The sequence below is a fragment of the Phascolarctos cinereus genome, unplaced genomic scaffold (assembly GCF_003287225.1).
Source record: "Phascolarctos cinereus isolate Bilbo 61053 unplaced genomic scaffold, phaCin_HiC Scaffold_3;HRSCAF=262, whole genome shotgun sequence".
In the NCBI taxonomy this organism is placed as follows: domain Eukaryota; kingdom Metazoa; phylum Chordata; class Mammalia; order Diprotodontia; family Phascolarctidae; genus Phascolarctos; species Phascolarctos cinereus.
This window is the reverse complement of record NW_027555736.1, coordinates 260,191,807-260,211,751: the sequence shown is the minus strand read 5'-3', so window position 1 is coordinate 260,211,751 and position 19,945 is coordinate 260,191,807. Positions and strand designations below refer to the sequence as shown.

Genomic DNA, 19,945 nt, shown 5'->3' with positions numbered 1-19,945 from the left:
AGTTGAAATAATTAACAACTTTAGCAAAGTTGCAGGATCTAAAATAAACCTACCTAAATCATCAGCAATTCTACATATTGCCAACAAAGTCCAGCAATTAGAGGTAGAAAGAGAAATTCCATTTAAAAATAACTATAGAAAATATGAAATATTTCAGAGTCTACCTGCCAAGACAAATCCAGGAATTATATGTACACAATTACAAAGCACTTTTCACACAGATAAAGTCAGATCTTTGGATCTGGAAAAATTGGAAAAGTATCTATTGCTCATGGGCAGCCTGAGACAATATAATAAAAATGATTATTTAACCTAAATTAATTTACTTGTCAATGATATGCTGATCAAACGACCACAAATATTTTACAGAGCTAGAAATTATAATAACAAAATTCATCTGGAAGAACAAAAAGTCAAGAACATCAAGGGAATTGATGAAAAAAATGCAAAGAAAGATGGCTTAATTGTACCAGATCTCTAGCTAAATGTTAAAGCAGTAATCATAAAAATTATCTGGTATGGACTAAGAAATAGAGTGATGGATCAATGGAATAGATTCCATACAAAAGACAGGGTAGTAAATGATGATATATCCAAAGACCCCAGCTTCTGGGCTAATAGCTCAATATTTGACAAAAATTATTGAGGAAACAGTATAACAGAAACTAGATATAGGCCAACATCTCACACCATATATCAAAATAAGACCAAAATGGGTACATCATTTAGACACAAAGGGTGATATTGTAAGCAAAATAGAAGAGAAAGGAATAGTTTATTTGTCAATAATCAACTGGGAAGATTTTATGACTAAACAAGAGATAGAGAACATTACAAAATGAAAAATTTTGATTATACTAAATTTAAAAGTTTTTGCACAAACAAAAACAATACAACCAATATTAGTAAGGAAGCAGAAGTCTGGGAAATAATTTTTACAGCAAATGTCTCTGATAAAGGTCTCATTTCTTAAATATATATAAGAACTGAGGCAAATTTATAAGAATACATGTTGTTCCCCAGTTGATAAATGGTCAAAGGATATGAACAGGCAGTTTTCAGATGAATTAATCAAAGCTATCAATAGTCATATAAAAATACTCTAAATCACTATTGATTAGAGAAATATAAATTAAAACAACTTTGAGATACCATTTCATATCTTTATCAAATTGGCTAACATGACAGAAAAGGAAAATGATGAATGTTGGAGATGTGGGAAAATTGGGACACTATTGCACTGTTGGTAGAGCTATGAACTGATCCAACCATTCTGGAGAATAATTTGGAACTATTCCTGAAGGGTATAAAACTGCATATACTCTTTGATCTATCAATATCACTACAAGGTCTCTATCTCAAAGAGATCCAGAAAAAAAAAAGAGGAAAGGACCTTTTTGTACAAAAATATTTATAGCAGCTCTTTTTATGGTGACAAAGAATTGGAAATTCAGGGGATACCTGTTAATTGGGGAGTGGCTGAACAAGTTGTGTTACATGATTGTAATTGTGCTACAAGAAATGGTGACAGAGATGGCATCAGAGAAGCCTGGAGTTACATGAACTGATGCAAAGTGACATGAGCAGAACCAGGAGAACATTGTACAGCTACATTGTACAATGATCAACTATGAATGACTTAGCTATTCTCAGCAATAAAACGATCCAAGACAATTCCAAAGGACTCATGATGAAAAATGCTATCCATGTCTAGAAAAAGAACCGGCAGAGTCTGAATGAAGATCAAAGCATTATATTTTCACTTATTTGGGGGGGGGGTTTGGGGTATGTTTCTTCTTTCACAACATGACTAACATGGAAGTATGTTTTGCATGATTGCTCATATATAATCTATATCAATTTGCTTGCCATCTCAGAGAAAGGGAATGGGAAGTAGAGAGGGAGAGAATTTGGAATTTGAAATTTTAAAAACAAATGTTCAAAATTCTTTTTACATGTAATTTGGAAAATAATAAAATATTATTTCATAAAAGAAAGAAATTAGGTAACAAACTTCTTGTGCTAACTCTTCCTAAGACTCCTACTGAAGTTGCCAGTGCCATCAAGGGCTATAATCCTCTAAAGATCTTTGATGGACTCTGCTGGCAGTTACTTGCCACCAAGATAAGCTAGTCTAGAAAAGGAGTATTGCAACCCTTTAAACCAGAAGGTTAAGTAAGAATGATCCTTTAAAATGACCTTTGACTCTAATCCCAACCCTGATGGGACTAGGACACCCTGATGATAACACTGCCTATTCCTAAGTCCATCCCAAGTTCTACAGTGACAACCCAAAAAGCAAGGCAGATGCTGATAGTCCCTCTGAGCATAAGGAGGACATTAGGCCCTAAGTTCTGCTCAAAGACCTAATGCAGAAGCCCAAGAAGTTATCACAATAGTTATATAGATTTTACTTCACTTAAGATGGCCTTAAGCTACCCTCTGCTGAGCTGCACCAAGTTGCTGCCATTTGCTATGAATCTAAGGTCATTGCTTTTCTAAAAATCCCAAGAGCTACAGAGAAGATCTTAGAAAAACCAGCACACTGTCCTGGGGAAGAGGTAGCTCCTGCTCTGTAAATTCTCCAATGGACATTCCTGGCCTGGAGAGATGCTCACCACACCTCTATCTAAGAGACCCTCAAGGAGTAGCATTTTTTGTGGCAGGGATTGTGTATGATTTTGTGGCTGTATCATGATACTGATGAGCCTTGAGGGGAATAAATATGGGCATTACCTAAGGAAACTGCCCTAGAAGAGAATGCCCATTCCTTGTTCCTTCAAGAAGCACCCAAGAAATAGTATGCCACCCTCTTTCCAATGATAACTGCAGCTGACATCATGCAAATCGCTCTCAATTGTCTGGACATGGTGGAGAAACTGAGAAGGAGCAGAACCCTCAGGTATTCTCCATTGAGGCATCTAGGGGAAGATGGGATGGATTCAGGGTAAGATACAAGTGACAAAGATCCAGGGTTGGTAGGCCAAGAGATAGATTGGGGTAGACAGCTAGAAAATTGGGCCTCCAGTTCAAGGGGGTGAGGACAACCAGTCTACACTACAGTGGTACCTCCAAGATCTGATTTCTCCTAGCTGGATGATTTTGGGAAAGTCAGTGGGTGAGCTGAGAGACCTCCTATCAAGATATGAGCAGGAAAGGGATAAGAGCAATAAAAGAGTCCTCTGAGGCAGTTAGAAAAGATGCATTCAATACCATGAAGACTCTGACGCTAAATTATGGGAATAGCAGGGGCACCAGAGGGAAAATTTCACATAGAGACATGGCCAGATTCAGGACTTGAGCCCTGCAAGGATAAATGTATAGCCCTTTTTGTGGTATATCTCTTCTTTTACAATATGACCAACATGGAAATATGTTTTGCATGATTGCCCATATAATCTATATCAATTTGCTTACCATCTCAAAGGGAATGAAAGGTAGAGAGGGAGAGAATCTGGAACTTGAAATTTTAAAAAGTGAATTGTTCAAAATTATTTTTACATGTAATTTGGAAAGTAATAAAATATTATTTTATAAAAGAGAGAAATTGGGTATCAAACTTCTTGTGCCAACTCTTTCAAAAGACTCCTACTGAAGTTGCCAGTGCCATCAAGGGCTATAATCCTCTAAAGATCTTTGATGGACTCTGTTGGCAGTCACTTGCCACCAAGATAAGCTAAGTCTAGAAAAGGAGTATTGCAACCCTTTTTATTCACTAGTTGCATACTAACTGGCTACTACTAACTGGTGTGATCCTGAAGGTTTCAAACTGTCATTTTTTATAGTCCTGGGATGAATGAAGAAGCCTTGTCTTGTTTCTTCTTGGATTTCTTAAACATTATTTGATCTAGTGCCCTTTTAAATTTCTTTGGTTTTGCTTTTTGTTGGAGTACAGCTTAGTTTTCATTTGACTCTTTTTCACACTGCCATCTTAACCATAAGTTCTGGATATTCTCTTTTCCAACCAGTTCAGTTTTCTGTCCATCATAAATGGATTTCACTTTTTAAAACTGCTCAGTTACTCAAATAGATGTGTGTTTCACAAATTCAAGGATTCTTTCCAATAACGACTGCCTATCTTGTACAACTCATGCTCATGTTCTCTCCAGAGTTCACCACGAAAGTTCCATCTTATGTGCTAGAGGCCTTCCTAGATCTCACTAGGCATTGCAAGAGTACTTGTGGAGTATTGTATCTGTCTACACACTCTCTCTTGCCACACGATCAAGCCCATCTTCAATTTCTGTCATTTAATTTTTTGATGATTTGTTTTCTTTTTTTAGTTCTTTATTGATTATGTTTTGTAGCCTACTCATATACAAAGTGCACCTCTTCATTATACTCTGTGTGATATTAATCTTTAGTTCATCACAGGGAATGATACTACATGTCTCACTGTCATATAGCAACACCAGTAAAATACAAGTATTGAAAAAGAAGGAACTTTGCTTTCATGGAAAGATTAGGTTCAGCAAAAGGGCTTTGCAATTTTTTTAAAATTTTAATATAATTTTATTTATTTCACTAAATATTTTCCAATCACGTGTTAAAAATTTTAACATTCACTTTTTAGAATTTTGAGTTCCGAATTCTCTCCCTGTCTTCTATCTTTCTCACCCCCACTTGAGAAGGCAAGAAATTTGATGTCAATTATACATGTGAAATTTGCAAAAGTTTCTGTATTAGCCATAGTGCAAAAGAATACATAGAGAAAAAGAAAAACAAAAATGAAGTTTAAAAGTATGCTTCAATATACAATAATATCATTTCTCTGGAGTTCTCTCTCTGGAGGGTAGCATTTTTCATCATGGGTCCCACAAACTGTCTTATATCATTGTCTATATCAGAGTAGCTAAGTCTTTCACAGCTGATCATCCTTACAATATTGCTGTCGCTGTGTACAATGTTCTTCTTGCTCTACTCACTTTCACTTTTTATGAATTCATATGTTTTCCCAGAATTTTTCTTAAACACCCCCTCATCATTTCTTATAGCACAGTAGTGTTCCATTACATTCATATACCACAGCTTGTTCAACAATCCCCAGTTGATAGGCATCCTCTCAATTTCCAATTTTTTGCCACCACAAAAAAGAGCTGTTACAAATATTTTTGTACAAATAGGTCCTTTCTCCTTTTCTTTGTTCTGTTTGGAATGCCAGACCAGGTATTGGTATTGCTGGGTCAAAGGATTTTCAGTTTTATACTCCTTTGGGTGAAATTCCAAATTATTCTCCAGAATCGTTGAACTAGTTGAACAACTCCACTAACAATCCATTAGTGTCCCAATTTTCCCATATCCCTCCAGTATTTGTCATTTTCTATCATTTCTGTCGTGTTAGTGAATCTGATAGGTGTGAAGTGGTGCTTCAGAGACTTTTTATTTGCATTTCTCTAATTATTACTGATTTAGAGCACTTTGTATGTGTGCAACTTTGAGTTCTTCTTCTGAAAACTGCCCGTTAATATTCTTTGACCATTCATCACCTGGTGAATGACTTATTTTTGTAAATTTGGCTCAGTTCCCTATACTGTCAGAAATGAAGCCTTTATCAGAAAAACTTTCTATTGTCCTTCTGATTGTGGCTACATCAGTTTGTTGTGTGTGTGTGTGTGTGTGTGTGTGTGTGTGGTGCAAAAGATTTTTAATTTCATGTAATTAAAATTATCCCTTTTACTTCCCACGATTCTCTCATCCCTTGTTTGGTCATAAGTTCTTTTTTTTTTCATGCTCCCCTAATTTACTTCTATTACCATTTTTATTTAAAGTATTTGTCCATTTGTCCTTATCTTGCTATATGGTATGAGATGTTGGCCTATGCCTAGTTCTTGTCAAGTTGCTTTCTACTTTCCCAGCAATTTTTGTCAAACGTTGGGTCTTTGGGTTTATCAAACAGTAGATCATCAGGGTCATTTACTACTGCATATTATATACCTAATCTATTCCACTGATCCACCACTGTATTTCTTAGCCAGTACTAGATTGTTTTGATGATTACCACTTTGTAATATAGTTTGAAATATGGAAATGCAAGTCTGCTTCTTTAAATTCTCTTTCATTAATTCCCTTCATATTCTTAATCTTGTGTTCTTCCAGATGAATTTTATTACTATTTTTCTAGCAGTATAAATTGGTAGTTTGATTGGTATAGCACTTAATAAGTAAATTAACTTAGAATTGTCATTTTTATTATATTGGCTTAGCCTACCTATGAATAATTAATATTTCTCCAGTAATTAGATCTGTATTTTTGTAAAAAAACATTTTGTAATTGTGTTCATACAGTCCCTGGGTTAATTTTGGCAAGAAGACTCCCACATATTTTATACTGTTTGCAATTATTTTAAATGGAACTTCTCTCTCTATTTTTTGCTGCTGGACTTTGTTGGTAGCATATAGAAATGCTGATGATTTGTGTGGGTTTATTATGTATCCTGCAAGCTCTTTGAGGGTAATTTATTACTTATTTGTTTATATTTCCAGAATTTAGGACAGCAACCTGGCATGTGCTAAGTACTAAATAAATACTTTATCTGTCTATTAATGTCTGATGATTATATATGGTGACTCCTTTAGACATTCATCACTAATATACAGAAATTATTTATGGATGTTTCTAATCATTGTATATGACTGATCCTTCTCTACTTCCCTCTGTCCGCAGTCAATGGACTTATTCCTTGAATATAAAGGCACCTGTAATTTGACATATGAGAGGTTGAAGACAATTATGGGGGAAAATAGGCAGGGTTAAAATGAAAATGATTGCTTTCTTCTGTCAAAATAAGATTAACTGGACTACCAGTAAACTGGAATTTTCATGTTACAAAATGAACTACTTACTCTTTTTTGTTGTTGTTGCTTTTTGGTGAGGCAATTGGGATTAAGTGACTTGCCCAGGGTCACATAGCTAGTAAGTGTCAAGTGTCTGAGGCTGGATTTGAACTCTAGTCTTCCTGACTCCAAGGCCAGAGCTCTATCCACTGTGCCACCTAGCTGCCCCATGAACTACCTCCTCTTGCTCATGTGATAGGTATTGGGAAAAAAAAACTCTAAGCTTTATGTATAGATAATATAAAATATTATGAAATTAATAGCCATGAGCAGGCTAGGATTGTATTTATTATTATTATTATTATTATTATTATTATTATTATTATTATTATTATTATTATTCCATATTTCTCTTTAAATTCAGTAGTAGTTATAGCACCTAAATGTTTAAAGTGATTTTAAAGTAAATGATAAGTGAATGTTTTTTTTTCTTAAATCCTCTCAGAAAAGCTACTCTGACAACCATACAGGACCACAACCACTATTTGTTTCTTTTAAAATCCAGTGTTTTAAACATGACATCTTCAGAGACAAATATATCTCAAGGCAATTTAAAAGTCATGAATTCCATCCAAGATGTGAGAAGTAACCTTTATATTAAGTATAGGCATTCTAAGAAATAAAGATGGTTATTGCCTTATAATATAGTTTAATATCTGGTACTGCTAAACTTCCATCCTTTACATTTTTTCATTAGCTCATTTGATATTCTTAAACTTTTGTTCTTATTTTGTTATTTTTTTTAACTCAGTAAAATAATTTTTTGGTAACTTAATTGGAATAGTATTGAATATATAAATTAGTTTAGGTAAAATGGTTATTTTTATTGTATTACCCAAACAGTTATTAAATTTCCTATACACTCTGGCCCAGCAATACACTATTAGGTCTGTTTCCAAAGATGATTAGGCAAAAAGGAAAAGAACCTGCATGCACTAAAATATTTTAGCAGCACTCTTTGTGGTGGCAAAAAACTGGAAAATGCAAGTATGCCTGTCAATTAAGGAATGGGCTAAACAAGTTGTGGTATGATCATGATGCAGTTTTAGTATGCTATAAGAAGTGATGAGCTCAGGATAGAGTGGCCCTTAGAGTGGTGTGGCAAGAGGCTCCTGGGGTGAGGGTGTTGGATCGTATGGGCAGAGGGTGGGGGTCTTTTTGACAACAGGTCCCCAGGGGGATCATGGCAACCAGGAACCCCCATTCCACAGAACATGACAAAGTACTGGATTTAACAGAGTATGCAAGAAAGCACCGCCAGTGGAAACTGTTTCCCATTCAGATTGAAATGGTTGGGTTACTGGAGTGTACAGGACTTTTGTTTCCAGAAAGTTGAAAAATTGCAGCAACTGCAGTGAGTAGTGGCTTTCTTGTCCTGTAGATTGCCAATCACAGTGGCTATGTGCAAATTGACTAGAAGAGAGTTGAAAAAGATGTAAACAAAGCAAAAAGACAGATTGAAAAAAGAAAAAATAAAGCTGCATCTGAAATCAATACCATCATTGAAGTCAATAGAATTTATCAAACAGAAAATAGTGGTTTCCAGCAGATTTGTGGGAGGCTTCTTGCTATGTCTTGCATCTTAAGGACATGAACGTTGTTATCTTGATGGACTAATTTATAATAAAACGTTGGTGACACTATGCTCTTTCACAAAGTAGTATTAGTCATTAGATTCTTCTGGGCAAGAAGACTAGTTGGACAGCACTGGACCTTTACCTTTAGGCTTTTGCCTATGAATCTTGGCAAACCCTAGTTTTGTTTTGTTTTGGTTTTGCTTAAAACAAACAAACAAATAAATAAACAATAAATAAGTAAATGAATGAATGAATGAATGGTGCAGTATATAGTGCATTTCTGACAAAACCTGGCTAACTTTCATCATGCCTTTTTAATCTGTGCATGTTCATGAATTAGTATTTTAATGAAACTATTGGTCTATATTATATATACATATATGTATGTGTATATATATGTGTATATATATATATATATATTTGTCTTGGGAAAGGGACCTTTTGTTTGACATTTTCTCCATTGAATTGTTATTTTTTCTTATTTAAAAAAGCATTCTCCATTGTGCTGTAAATAGCACCAATAATTAAATATTATGTATTATAGTGTGAATATCAACAGATAAGAAATCTGTTTACAATGTGCTTTTATGGAAGGATCAGAAATATTTATTAGAGGTATTAAAACAATTAAACAGACTCTTCTGTTGCTTTTTAGTGATATTTTTAGAAAATTAATTTATCTTCCTACAAACATAGTTTGTTGGATTGGGCTACTCATTTCACGATGTAAGGAGATCCCCAGTGAAGAAGCTACCTCCACTAACACAGATTGGTGACTGCTCTGCCAGTTACACTCCCAACCACTCAATGTCCCAAGGCAATTCTCTAAGGAACTTGCCCAGGGTCAGATAGCAAAGAAGGTGACACCTCCTATACACGATGCCATGCTGCCTATTTGCTTAAATAATAGCTATGCTAAAATTCTTGGATATTCTATTCTACTGCATTCTTTTTCATTGTATCTCAAATGCCTTTTTTCTCCATTAAATTTTTTTAAGTCATATCCTTAAAATACACACACATCATATCCTTAAAACACATACACATACACACGCACAAAGAAATGATGAGCTCAAAGATTTTAGAAAAATATAGATAGACTTACATGAAATAATGAAAAGCAAAATGAGCAGAGCCAAATGAATATCATATACAGCAATGACATTATTGTTTTAAGAACAACTTTGAATGACTACATCATTTGACTATTATAAATACCAAATTAGCTACGAAGGATCTATGAAGGAAGAATACTATGTAAATACAGAGAAAGAACTGATAAACAGAAGTACATAAAGACTGGTTTTACATATATTTCATATTTACATATGTATATATATATTTGTTTCTAATGTAGCAATCTCAAGGGTGGGGGGAGAAGGAAAAATAAAGTCACATGATAACTTTATTATATATTTAAAAGGAATAGCAAGTTGCACATTATAGATTTACAGTTTATGTGCAATTATCTTTTTTTCTGTTCTACTATGTTATGGAAATTCTTGTTTTATTTCTTAAGTTCAGAAAAAAAGTACTAAAAAAAGAAGATGGTTTTACACTGAGGTAGGGTAAGCTGTTGCCCATGTTATGTTGAGGCATATTTGTAAAGTTCCCTTCCAGAAAAATCTTCCCCATTGGCCTACTATACTGTCTAGAATTATTAATACCTTTTGGTTAAAAAATATCCTGTTTAAAAATCTATAATATATAAAGTAATTCCTTAATCCAAAAGATATAAAAAAACAGTTCAGAAAGAAGCATTTCAAAACTATTAACAACCATGTGAAAGAATGTTCTAAATCACCCAGAAGAAATAGATGCAAATATAAACAAACATGTGGTTTCACCTTACATCTAGCAAATCAGCAAAGATGACAAAGAACGGGAATGATAAATAATATAGGGATTTTGTAAAGATAGAAACACTTATACATTTTAGGTGCATATCCATATGAATACATTGCTGCTCTGTTTACCTTTTAAGTGGCATGATGAACAGAACTACATCATAAGATGATTACATGGATAGGAAAAAAAAGGGTGCAATGATTATGTGGTGGTGATAATTGGTGGTGAAACATGGTATATCAGGGAAACTTATTTGGGTAGTAGGGTGATCACTTCAACGATGTTACATTTTTAAACACATTCATCAACAATAGAAAAAGAAGAGGCCATGGAACTTAACGTTAGAAAAGCAACAAATACAAAACTGACCAAAAAATATAAATTCTCTAAAATAAATCCAAAATGGGTGTTTGATATTAATACTGAAGTTCATAGCATTAAAAAGGGATAATACAGAATATGCTATGGGTAGGAGATGTCTTCTTGGATTATATGAAATTGAAAAGCTTCTGCACAAACTTAATGCACCCAGGATAGAAAGGGAAATGGTCAAATGGGAGAACATCTTGTTTTTCATTCAAAGCATCCAAATATATGCAAACAATATATACACACATGCTTATGTGTATATATGTATTATGTATATACAAATATGTATATGTATGTGTACATATACACATATGTATCTGTATCCAAAACACATTCCCAAATAGATAAGTGGTCAAACAGTCCTCAAAAGAATTGCAAACTATTTTCACAGCCAAGATGGCAGAGTAAAAGCAGTGACTTGCTTGAGCTGTCCCCAAAACCCCTCCAAATACCAGTAAAAAATGGCTCTAAACAAATTCTAGAGCAGCAGAACCCCACAAAAGACAGAGTGAAACATATTTCCAGCCCAAGACAACCTGGATGGTTCATAGGAAAGGTCTATTGTGCCAGGCTAAAAGAGGAACACAGTTCAGCATGGCAGCACAGGCAAAGATAGGGCCATAGAAGATTCTGAACAAGACTCAGGGGACTGAATCAACGGGAAGCTGTGGTGGTTTCCAGACTTCTTAACCCACAAATGCCAAAAACAACTCAGAAGGTCAGTGGGAAAGGTCTGTCAGATCTCAGTAAGACAGGACTTCAGTCTGGCCCTAGTCCTCCCATGCATAGCCCACGGCAGTGGCTGCTCCAGAGCTGTTGATCCACGGACAGTAGAGAGATCAAGCAGCTGTTCAGAGGGGGACTGCAGGGATCTTTTTGCTGGTGCTGAGGCAGGATTTGCCCATGCTGGGAGCTGGGTCACAGTCCTGGGTATTGGTCCTGGGGCCAGGAGGGGTGCTGGAGTGGTGGAACTTGTGGCAGTAGTGAAGAGAGCATCCTCCTCACAGTTCCAAGGCAGAAAAGGGTGCTTGTGGCCACTTATAGACCAGAGTACAGGCCAGGAAAGGAATAAACACCTCACCTTTGATCATACCACCTTGGAAGAACTGAAAATTTACAGTCCCTAGAAGTCTCTCTTGAAAACAGTTGCACAAAACTTGGGACAGTACACCCTCCACATTAGAAGCAGAGCCCTCCCTTAACAAAAGGTTTAAAAGTTAGATAATTGGCTGGGAAAATGAGCAAAAAACTCAGACTATTGAATCTCACTTCAAAGAAGATCAAAACATACAACCAGAAGACAACAAAGCCAAATCTCCTACATCCAAAGACTCCAAGAAAAATATGACTTGTCGGGGCAGCTAGGTGGTGCAGTAGATAGAGCAACAGCCCTGGACTCAGTTCAAATCCAGCCTCAGACATATAACACTTATTAGCTGTGTGACCCTGGGCAAGTCACTTAACCCCATTGCCTAACCCCCCAAAAAAAAATATGACTTGGTCTTAGGCCACAGAAGAGCTCAAAGAAGATTTTGAAAACCAAGTAAGAGAAGTAGAGGAAAAATTGGGAAGAAAAATGAGAGTGATGCAAGAAAATTATGGGAAAATGAATCAACAGCTTGCTAAAGGAGACCCAAAAAATACTTAAGAAAATAATACCTTAAAAAATAGCCTAACACAAATGGCAAAAGAGGTCCAAAAAGCCTATGTGGAGAAGAATGCCTTAAAAAGCAGAATTGGCCAAATGGAAAAGGAGATCCAAAATCTCACTGAAAAAAATAATTCCTTAAAAATTAAATGGAAGCTAATGACCTTATGAAAAATCAAGAAATTATAAAAACAAAAGCAAAAGAATGAAAAGATAGAAGACAATGTGAAATATCTCATTGGAAAAACAACTGACCTGGAAAATAGATCCAGGAAAGATAATTTAAAAATTATTAGACTATCTGAAAGCCATGAGCAAAAAAAAAAAAAGCCTAGACATCATCTTTCAAGAAATTGTCAAGGAAAACTGCCCTGATATTCTAGAACCAGAGGGCAAAATAGAAATTGAAAGAATCTACTGATCATCTCCTGAAAGACATCCCAAAATGAAAACTCCCGGGAATACTATAGCCCAATTCCAGAGTTCCCAGGTCAAGAAGAAAATATTGTAAGCAACCAGAAAGAAACAATTCAAGTGTTGTGGAAACACAATAGGATAACACAAGATTTAGCAGCTACTACTTAAGAGATAAGAGAGCTTAGAATATAATATTCTGGAGGTCAAAGGAGCTAGGATTAAAACCAAGAATCACCTACTCAGAAAAACTAAGTATAATCATTCAGGGGGGGAATGGAAATTCAATGAAATAAAGGACTTTCAAGCATTCTTGATGAAAAGACCAGAGTTGAATAGAAAATTTGACTTTCAAATACAAGACTCAAGAAAAGCATGAAAAAGTGAACAGGAAAGAGAAATCATAAGAGATTTATTAAAGCTGAACTGTTTACATTCCTACCTGGAAAGATGATATTTGTAACTCACGATACCTTTCTCAGTACCAGGGTAGTTGGAGACAATATACATATACATACATATAGATAAATGGATAGACATATATATATATATAATATACACATACACGCACACACACATACACACACACACAGAGGGCACAGAGTGAGTTGACTATGAAGGGATGATATCTAAAAATTAAAATTAAGGGGTGGGAGAGGATTATGCTAGGAGAAGGAGAAAGGGAGAGGTAGAATGGGGTAAATTATCTCACCTAAAAGAGGTAAGAAAAAACTTTTACAATGGAGGGGAAGAGGTGAGAGGGAATGAGTGAACCCTACTCTCATTGGATTTAATTTAAGGAGGGAATAACATACACACTCAATTGGGCACGGAAATCTATCTCACCCTACAGGAAAATAGGGGGAAAGGGGATAAGAGAGGGGGAGATGGTAGAAGGAAGGGCAGATTGGGCAAGAGGATAAGCACTTTTGAGGAGGGACAGGGTCAAAGGAGAGAACAGAATAATGGGGGGGATAGGATGAAGCAAAATATAGTTAGTCTTTTACAACATGACTATTATGGAAGTGTTTTGCATGACTACACATGTATAACCTATATCAAATTGCTTGCCTTCCCAGTGAGGAAGGGTGGGGAGGCGGGAAGGGAGAGAATTTGGAATTCAAAGTTTTAAAAATGAATGTTAAAAATTGTTTTTACATGCAACTGAGAAATAAGATATATAGGCAAAGGGGTATAGAAATCTATCTTGCGCTACAGGAAAATAGAAGAAGGGAATAAGAAAAGAGGAGGTGATAGAAGGGAGGGAAGAGATGGGAAGAAAATTTGGAACTCAAAATCTTCTTGGAAGTGTTGAAAACTAAAAATAAATAAATTAATAAAAAAAGAATTACAAACTATTAATAATCACATAAAAATGCCCCAAATCATTAATAAAAAGAGAAATGCAAATAAAAATCCCCTAACACTTCACTTTCTACCCTGCAAGTTGGAAAAGTTGACAAAATATAGCAATAGTCAATTTTTGAGGCATTATGGAAAGATAGCCACACTAGTGCATTGTTGGTGGAGTTATGTATCATTATTTTGGAAAACAATTTAAAGTGACTAAAATATCTGTACCCTTTGACTCAAGGATTCTACTACTAGGTTTATATACCAAAGATGCCATTGACAGGAAGAAAATCCTCATGTGCATCAAAATGTCTTAGCAGCACATTTTTAATTAATTATATTAAATATTCAAATTACACATTTTTCTAAAACTGACTGTCTTAGAATTGCAACACACACAGAGAAACTTGCCAAACAGTGCTGCAATATGTTTGCAAAATTCTGATAGAACCAACACTAGACTCATCCCACTGACTTCAAGGACTACAAGGTGAGGTAAATAACACTCTTCTGAGATTCCTGCCCATGAAGTATGTTCTATCTTTTTTCCTTCTTAATGTTTTGTGAAACCTCTTGTTTTAGCTCTTCAAAATCCATATTTTTTTTAATTTTATTAATTTAATTTGATTTATCAACAATCACTTCCATATGCTTTTGAGTTGAAAATTTTTCTCCCCCTTCTTCCCCCCAACCCTCCCCAAGACAGCACACAATCTGATATAGGCTTTACATTTACATACCCATTAAACATATTTTCACATTAGTGAAGTTGTAAGTAAAAATTAAAACCAATAGGAGGAACCATCAGGAAGATGAAACAAAACTCAACAGAAGATAAAAATAAGTGATAGCAATTCGACTTCCATAGTTCTTTCTTTGGATGTGGACAGCATTTTCCATCCGAGGCTCTGGAGATGTCTTAGATCCTTGTAATGCTGAGAAGGGTTCAGTTTAACAATATTAGTCATTGCATAACGTGGCTCTTATTGTGTACAAAGTCCTTTTGGTTCTGCTCACTTCACTAAGCATCAGACCATATAAGCCTTTCCAGGTTTTTCTGAAGTCAGCCTGTTCATCATTTCTTATAGCACAATAGTATTCCATTACATTCATATACCACAACTTGCTCAGCCATTCCCCAATTGATGGGCATCCTCTCAATTTCCAATTCTTTGCCACCACAAAAGAGCTGCTATGAATATTTTTGTACATGTGGGTCCTTTTCCCATTTGTTTGATCTCTTTGGGATATAGCCCTAGAAGTGCTATTGCTGGATCAAAGGGTATGCACATTTTTGTAGCCCTTTGGGCATAGTTCCAAATTGTTCTCCAAAATGGTTGGATCATTTCACAACTCCACCAACAATGTATTAGTGTTCCAATTTTCCCACATCTTCTCCAACATTTATCATTTTCCTGTTTTGTCATGTTGGCCAATCTGATAGGTGTGATGTGGTACCTCAGAGTTGTTTAGATTTGCATTTCTCTAATCAATAACGATTTAGAGCATTTTTTCATATGACTATAGATGGCTTTAATTTCTTCATCTGAGAACTGTCTGTTCATATCCTTTGACCATTTATCAATTGGGGAATGGCTTGTGTTCTTATAAATTTGTCTTAATTCTCTATATATTTTAGAAATGAGGCCTTTATCAGAGAGACTGGTTGTAAAAATTCTTTCCCAATTTTCTACCTTCCTTCTAATCTTAGTTGCATTGGCTTTGTTTGTGCAAAAACTTTTCAATTTAATGTAATCAAAATTATCCATTCTGCATTTTATAATGTTCTCTATCTCCTGTTTGGTCATGAATTCTTCTGTTCTCCATAGATCTGATAGGTAAACTATTCCTTGTTCTCCCAGTTTACTTATGGTATCAGCCTTTATATCTAAGTCATGAACCCATTTTGACTTTATTTTGGTATATGGTGTGAGATTTGGGTCTATGCCTAGTTTCTGCCATACTCTTTTCCAGTTTTCCCAGCAGTTTTTTTCAAAGAGTGGGTTCTTATCCCAGAAGCTGGGGTCTTTGGGTTTATCAAATAATAGATTACTATAGTCATTGACTACTGTGTCTTGCATATTTAACCTATTCCACTGATCCACCTCCTATTTCTTAGCCAGTACCAAGCAGTTTTGATGATTGCTGCTTTATAATACAATTTAAGATCTGGAATTGCTAGGCCACCTTCCCCTGCATTTCTTTTCATTAGTTCCTTTGATATTCTGGACCTTTTGTTTTTCCAAATGAATCTTGTTATTATTTTTTCTAACTATAAAATAATTTTTGGTAGTTTGATTGGTATGGCACTGAATAAGTAAATTAGCTTAGGTAGGATTGTCATTTTTATTATATTAGCTCGGCCTACCCATGAGCAACTGATGTTTTTCCAATTATTTAGATCTGATTTTATTTGTGTGAAAAGTGTTTTGTAATTGTGTTCATAGAGTTCCTGGGTTTGTTTCGGGAGGTAGACTCCTAAATATTTTATAATGTCTACAGTAAGTTTAAATGGGATTTCTCTTTCTATCTCTTGCTGTTGGGCTTTGTTGGTAATATATAGAAATGCTGATGATTTATGTGGGTTTATTTTATAGCCTGCAACTTTGCTAAAGTTGTTTATTATTTCAAGTAGTTTTTTACTTGATTCTCTAGGATTCTCTAAGTATATCATCATGTCATCTGCAAAGAGTGATAGCTTTGTTTCTTCTTTGCCTATTCTAATGCCTTCAATTTCTTTTTCTTCTCTTATTGCTAAAGCTAAGGTTTCCAGTACAATATTGAATAACAGTGGTGATAATGGACATCCTTGTTTCACCCCCGATCTTATTGGAAATGCTTCTAGCCTGTCCCCATTACATATAATGCTTGCTGAAGGTTTTAGATAATGCTATTTATTATTTTAAGGAAGACTCCATTTATACCTATGCTTTCTAGTGTTTTTAATAGGAATGGGTGTTGTATTTTATCAAAAGCTTTTTCTGCATCTATTGAGATGATCATGTGGTTTCTGTTGGTTTTGTGTTGATATGCTCAATGATGCTGATAGTTTTCCTAATATTGAACCAACCCTGCATTCCTGGTATAAATCCTACCTGGTCATAGTGTATTATTCTTGTGATAAGTTGCTGCAATCTACTTGCTAGTATTTTGTTTAAAATTTTTGCATCTATATTCATTAGAGAAATTGGTCTATAATTTTCTTTCTCTATTTTGACTCTTCCTGGTTTAGGTATCAACACCATATTTGTATCATAAAAAGAATTTGGTAAGACTCCTTCTTCACCTATTTTCCCAAATAGTCTATATAGTATTGGAATTAATTGTTCTTTAAATGTTTGATAGAATTCGCATGTAAATCCATCTGGCCCTGGAGATTTTTTCCTAGGGAGTTCATCAATGGCTTGTTCAATTTCTTTTTCTGAGATGGGGTTATTTAAGTATTTTACTTTCTTCGGTTAATCTGGGAAATTTATATTTTTGTAAATATGTATCCATTTCACTAAGATTGTCAAATTTGTTTGCATATAGTTGGGCAAAATAATTCCTAATTATTGTTTTAATTTCCTCTTGGTGGTAGCTTCCCTTTTCATTCTTGATACTAGTAATTTGGTTTTCTTCTTTTTTTTAATTAAATTAACCAAAGGTTATCTATTTTATTGTTTTTTCATAAAACCAGCTCTTAGTTTTATTTATTAGTTCAATAGTTTTCTTAATTTCAGTTTTATTAATTTTTTCTTTGGTTTTCAATATTTCTAATTTGGGGTTTAGTTGAGGATTTTTAAGTTGTTCTTCTAGTTTTTTTAGTTGTATGCCTAATTCATTAATCTCCTCTTTTTCTATTTTATTTATGTAAGCATTTAGAGATATAAAACTTCCCCTAAGAACTGCTTTCCTGCATCCCATAAGTTTTGGTATGTTGTCTCATTATTGTCATTCTCTTGAATGAAATTATTTATTGTTTCTATGATTTGTTGTTTCACCCAATCATTTTTTAGGATTAGATTATTTAGTTTCCAATTATTTTTTAGTCTATCTTTCCATGGCCCTTTATTACATATAATTTTTATTGCATCATGATCTGAAAAGGATGCATTTAATATTTCTGCCTTTCTGCATTGGATTGTGAGGTTTTTATGCCCTAGTACATGGTCAATTTTTGTGTATGTGCCATGTACTGCCAAGAGAAAAAAGTATATTCCTTTCTATTCCCATTCAGTTTTCTCCAGAGGTCTATCATACCTAACTTTTTATAATGTTCTATTCACCTCCTTAACTTCTTTCTTGTTTATTTTGTGGTTAGACTTATCTAGTGCCAAGAGGGGGAGGTTCAGGTCCCCCACTAGTTTTGCTGTCTATTTCTTCCTGTAACTCCCTGAACTTCTCCTGTAAGAATTTGGATGCTATACCATTTGGTGCATATATGTTTAGTAATGATATTACTTCATTGTCTATGGTGCCTTTTAGCAGGATGTAGTTTCCTTCCTTATCTCTTTTGATTAGATCTATTTTTGCTTTTGCTTTGTCTGAGATCAGGATTGCTACCCCTGCTTTTTTCACTTCAGCTGATGCATAATATATTCTGCTCCAGCCTTTTACCTTTACCCTGTATGTGTCACTCTTTTTCAAATGTGTTTCCTGTAAACAACATATTGTAGGATTATGGTTTTTAATCCATTCTGCAATCCGTTTCCGTTTTATGGGAGAGTTCATCCCATTCACATTCACAGTTATGATTACTATCTGTGTCTTTTTCTCCATCCTTTTTCCCCCTATTTATGCTTTTCTTTCTCCTTTTTCCTTTCCCCCTTCACTAGTATTTTGCTTTTGACCACCGCCTCCTTCAGTCCCTTCCTTCTTTTATTATCCCTTTTCCTTTTCTTCCCCTTTAGTCTTACTGCTTATTCTCTCCCTTCTTTCCCCCTCCCTTTTCTTTCCCCCCTCCCTTTTCTTTCCCCTTTTCCCTCCTACTGCCTATAGGCAAGTTAGATTTCTATACCTAACTGATTATATTATGCCCTTCTTGAGCCAAATCTGATGAGAGTAAGGTTCAAACAATGCTCCCCCCCTCTTCTTTCCCTCTGCTGTAATAAGATTTTGTGTCTTTTCCTGTAATGTAATTTACCCTTGTCTGCCTCCTCCTTTCTCAGTGCATTTTCTAAGATCCACTTTTTTGGATCCATTTAACCCACCTGATTAGATTTTTTTTTAACATTACATCAAAGTCAACTAATATCCACCCTCTTTATGTATACTCCTTTAACAAGGTGTAATAACAATACAGTTCTCAAGGGTTGCAAGTGTCATATTCCCTTGTAGGGGTTTAAACAGCCCCCCTCCATTAACAACATATTGTATCCTTCTGTCCCATTTACCTTTTTAAGTCCTTCTTGAGTCCTGTACTTGAAGATCAAATTTTTTGTTGAGCTCTGGTCTTTTTATCAGGAAAGTTTGGAAGTCTCCTATTTCCTTGAATATCCACCTCCTCCCTTGAAAAATGATGCTCATTTTTGTTGGGTAATTGATCCTTGGCTGCATTCCAAGCTCCTTTGCCTTACAGAATATCATGTTCCACACCCTGCGATCTCTTAATGTAGAAGCTGCAAGGTCGTGTGTAATCCTGACTGTGGTTCCATGATATTTAAATTGTTTCTTTCTGGCTGCTTGCAGCACCTTCTCTTTCATCTGGTAATTTTGGAATTTTGCTATTATATTCCTTGGTGTTGTCAATTTGGGATCTCTTTCAGGTGGTGATCGGTGGATTCTTTCTATGGTTATTTTCCCTTCTGGTTCTAGGACTTCTGGGCAGTTTTCCTTTATGATTTCCTGAAAGATACTGTCCAGGCTCTTTTTTTCATCATGATTTTCAGGTAGTCCAATAATTTTTAAATTGTCTCTCCTG

General features: G+C 35.0%; 1 pseudogene; it reads left to right on the top strand.

The window, feature by feature from the left end:
- The first annotated feature begins 8,017 nt into the window (after window positions 1-8,017).
- Window positions 8,018-8,420, top strand: LOC110199853 (FUN14 domain-containing protein 1 pseudogene; annotated as a pseudogene).
- The last annotated feature ends 11,525 nt before the right edge of the window (window positions 8,421-19,945 follow it).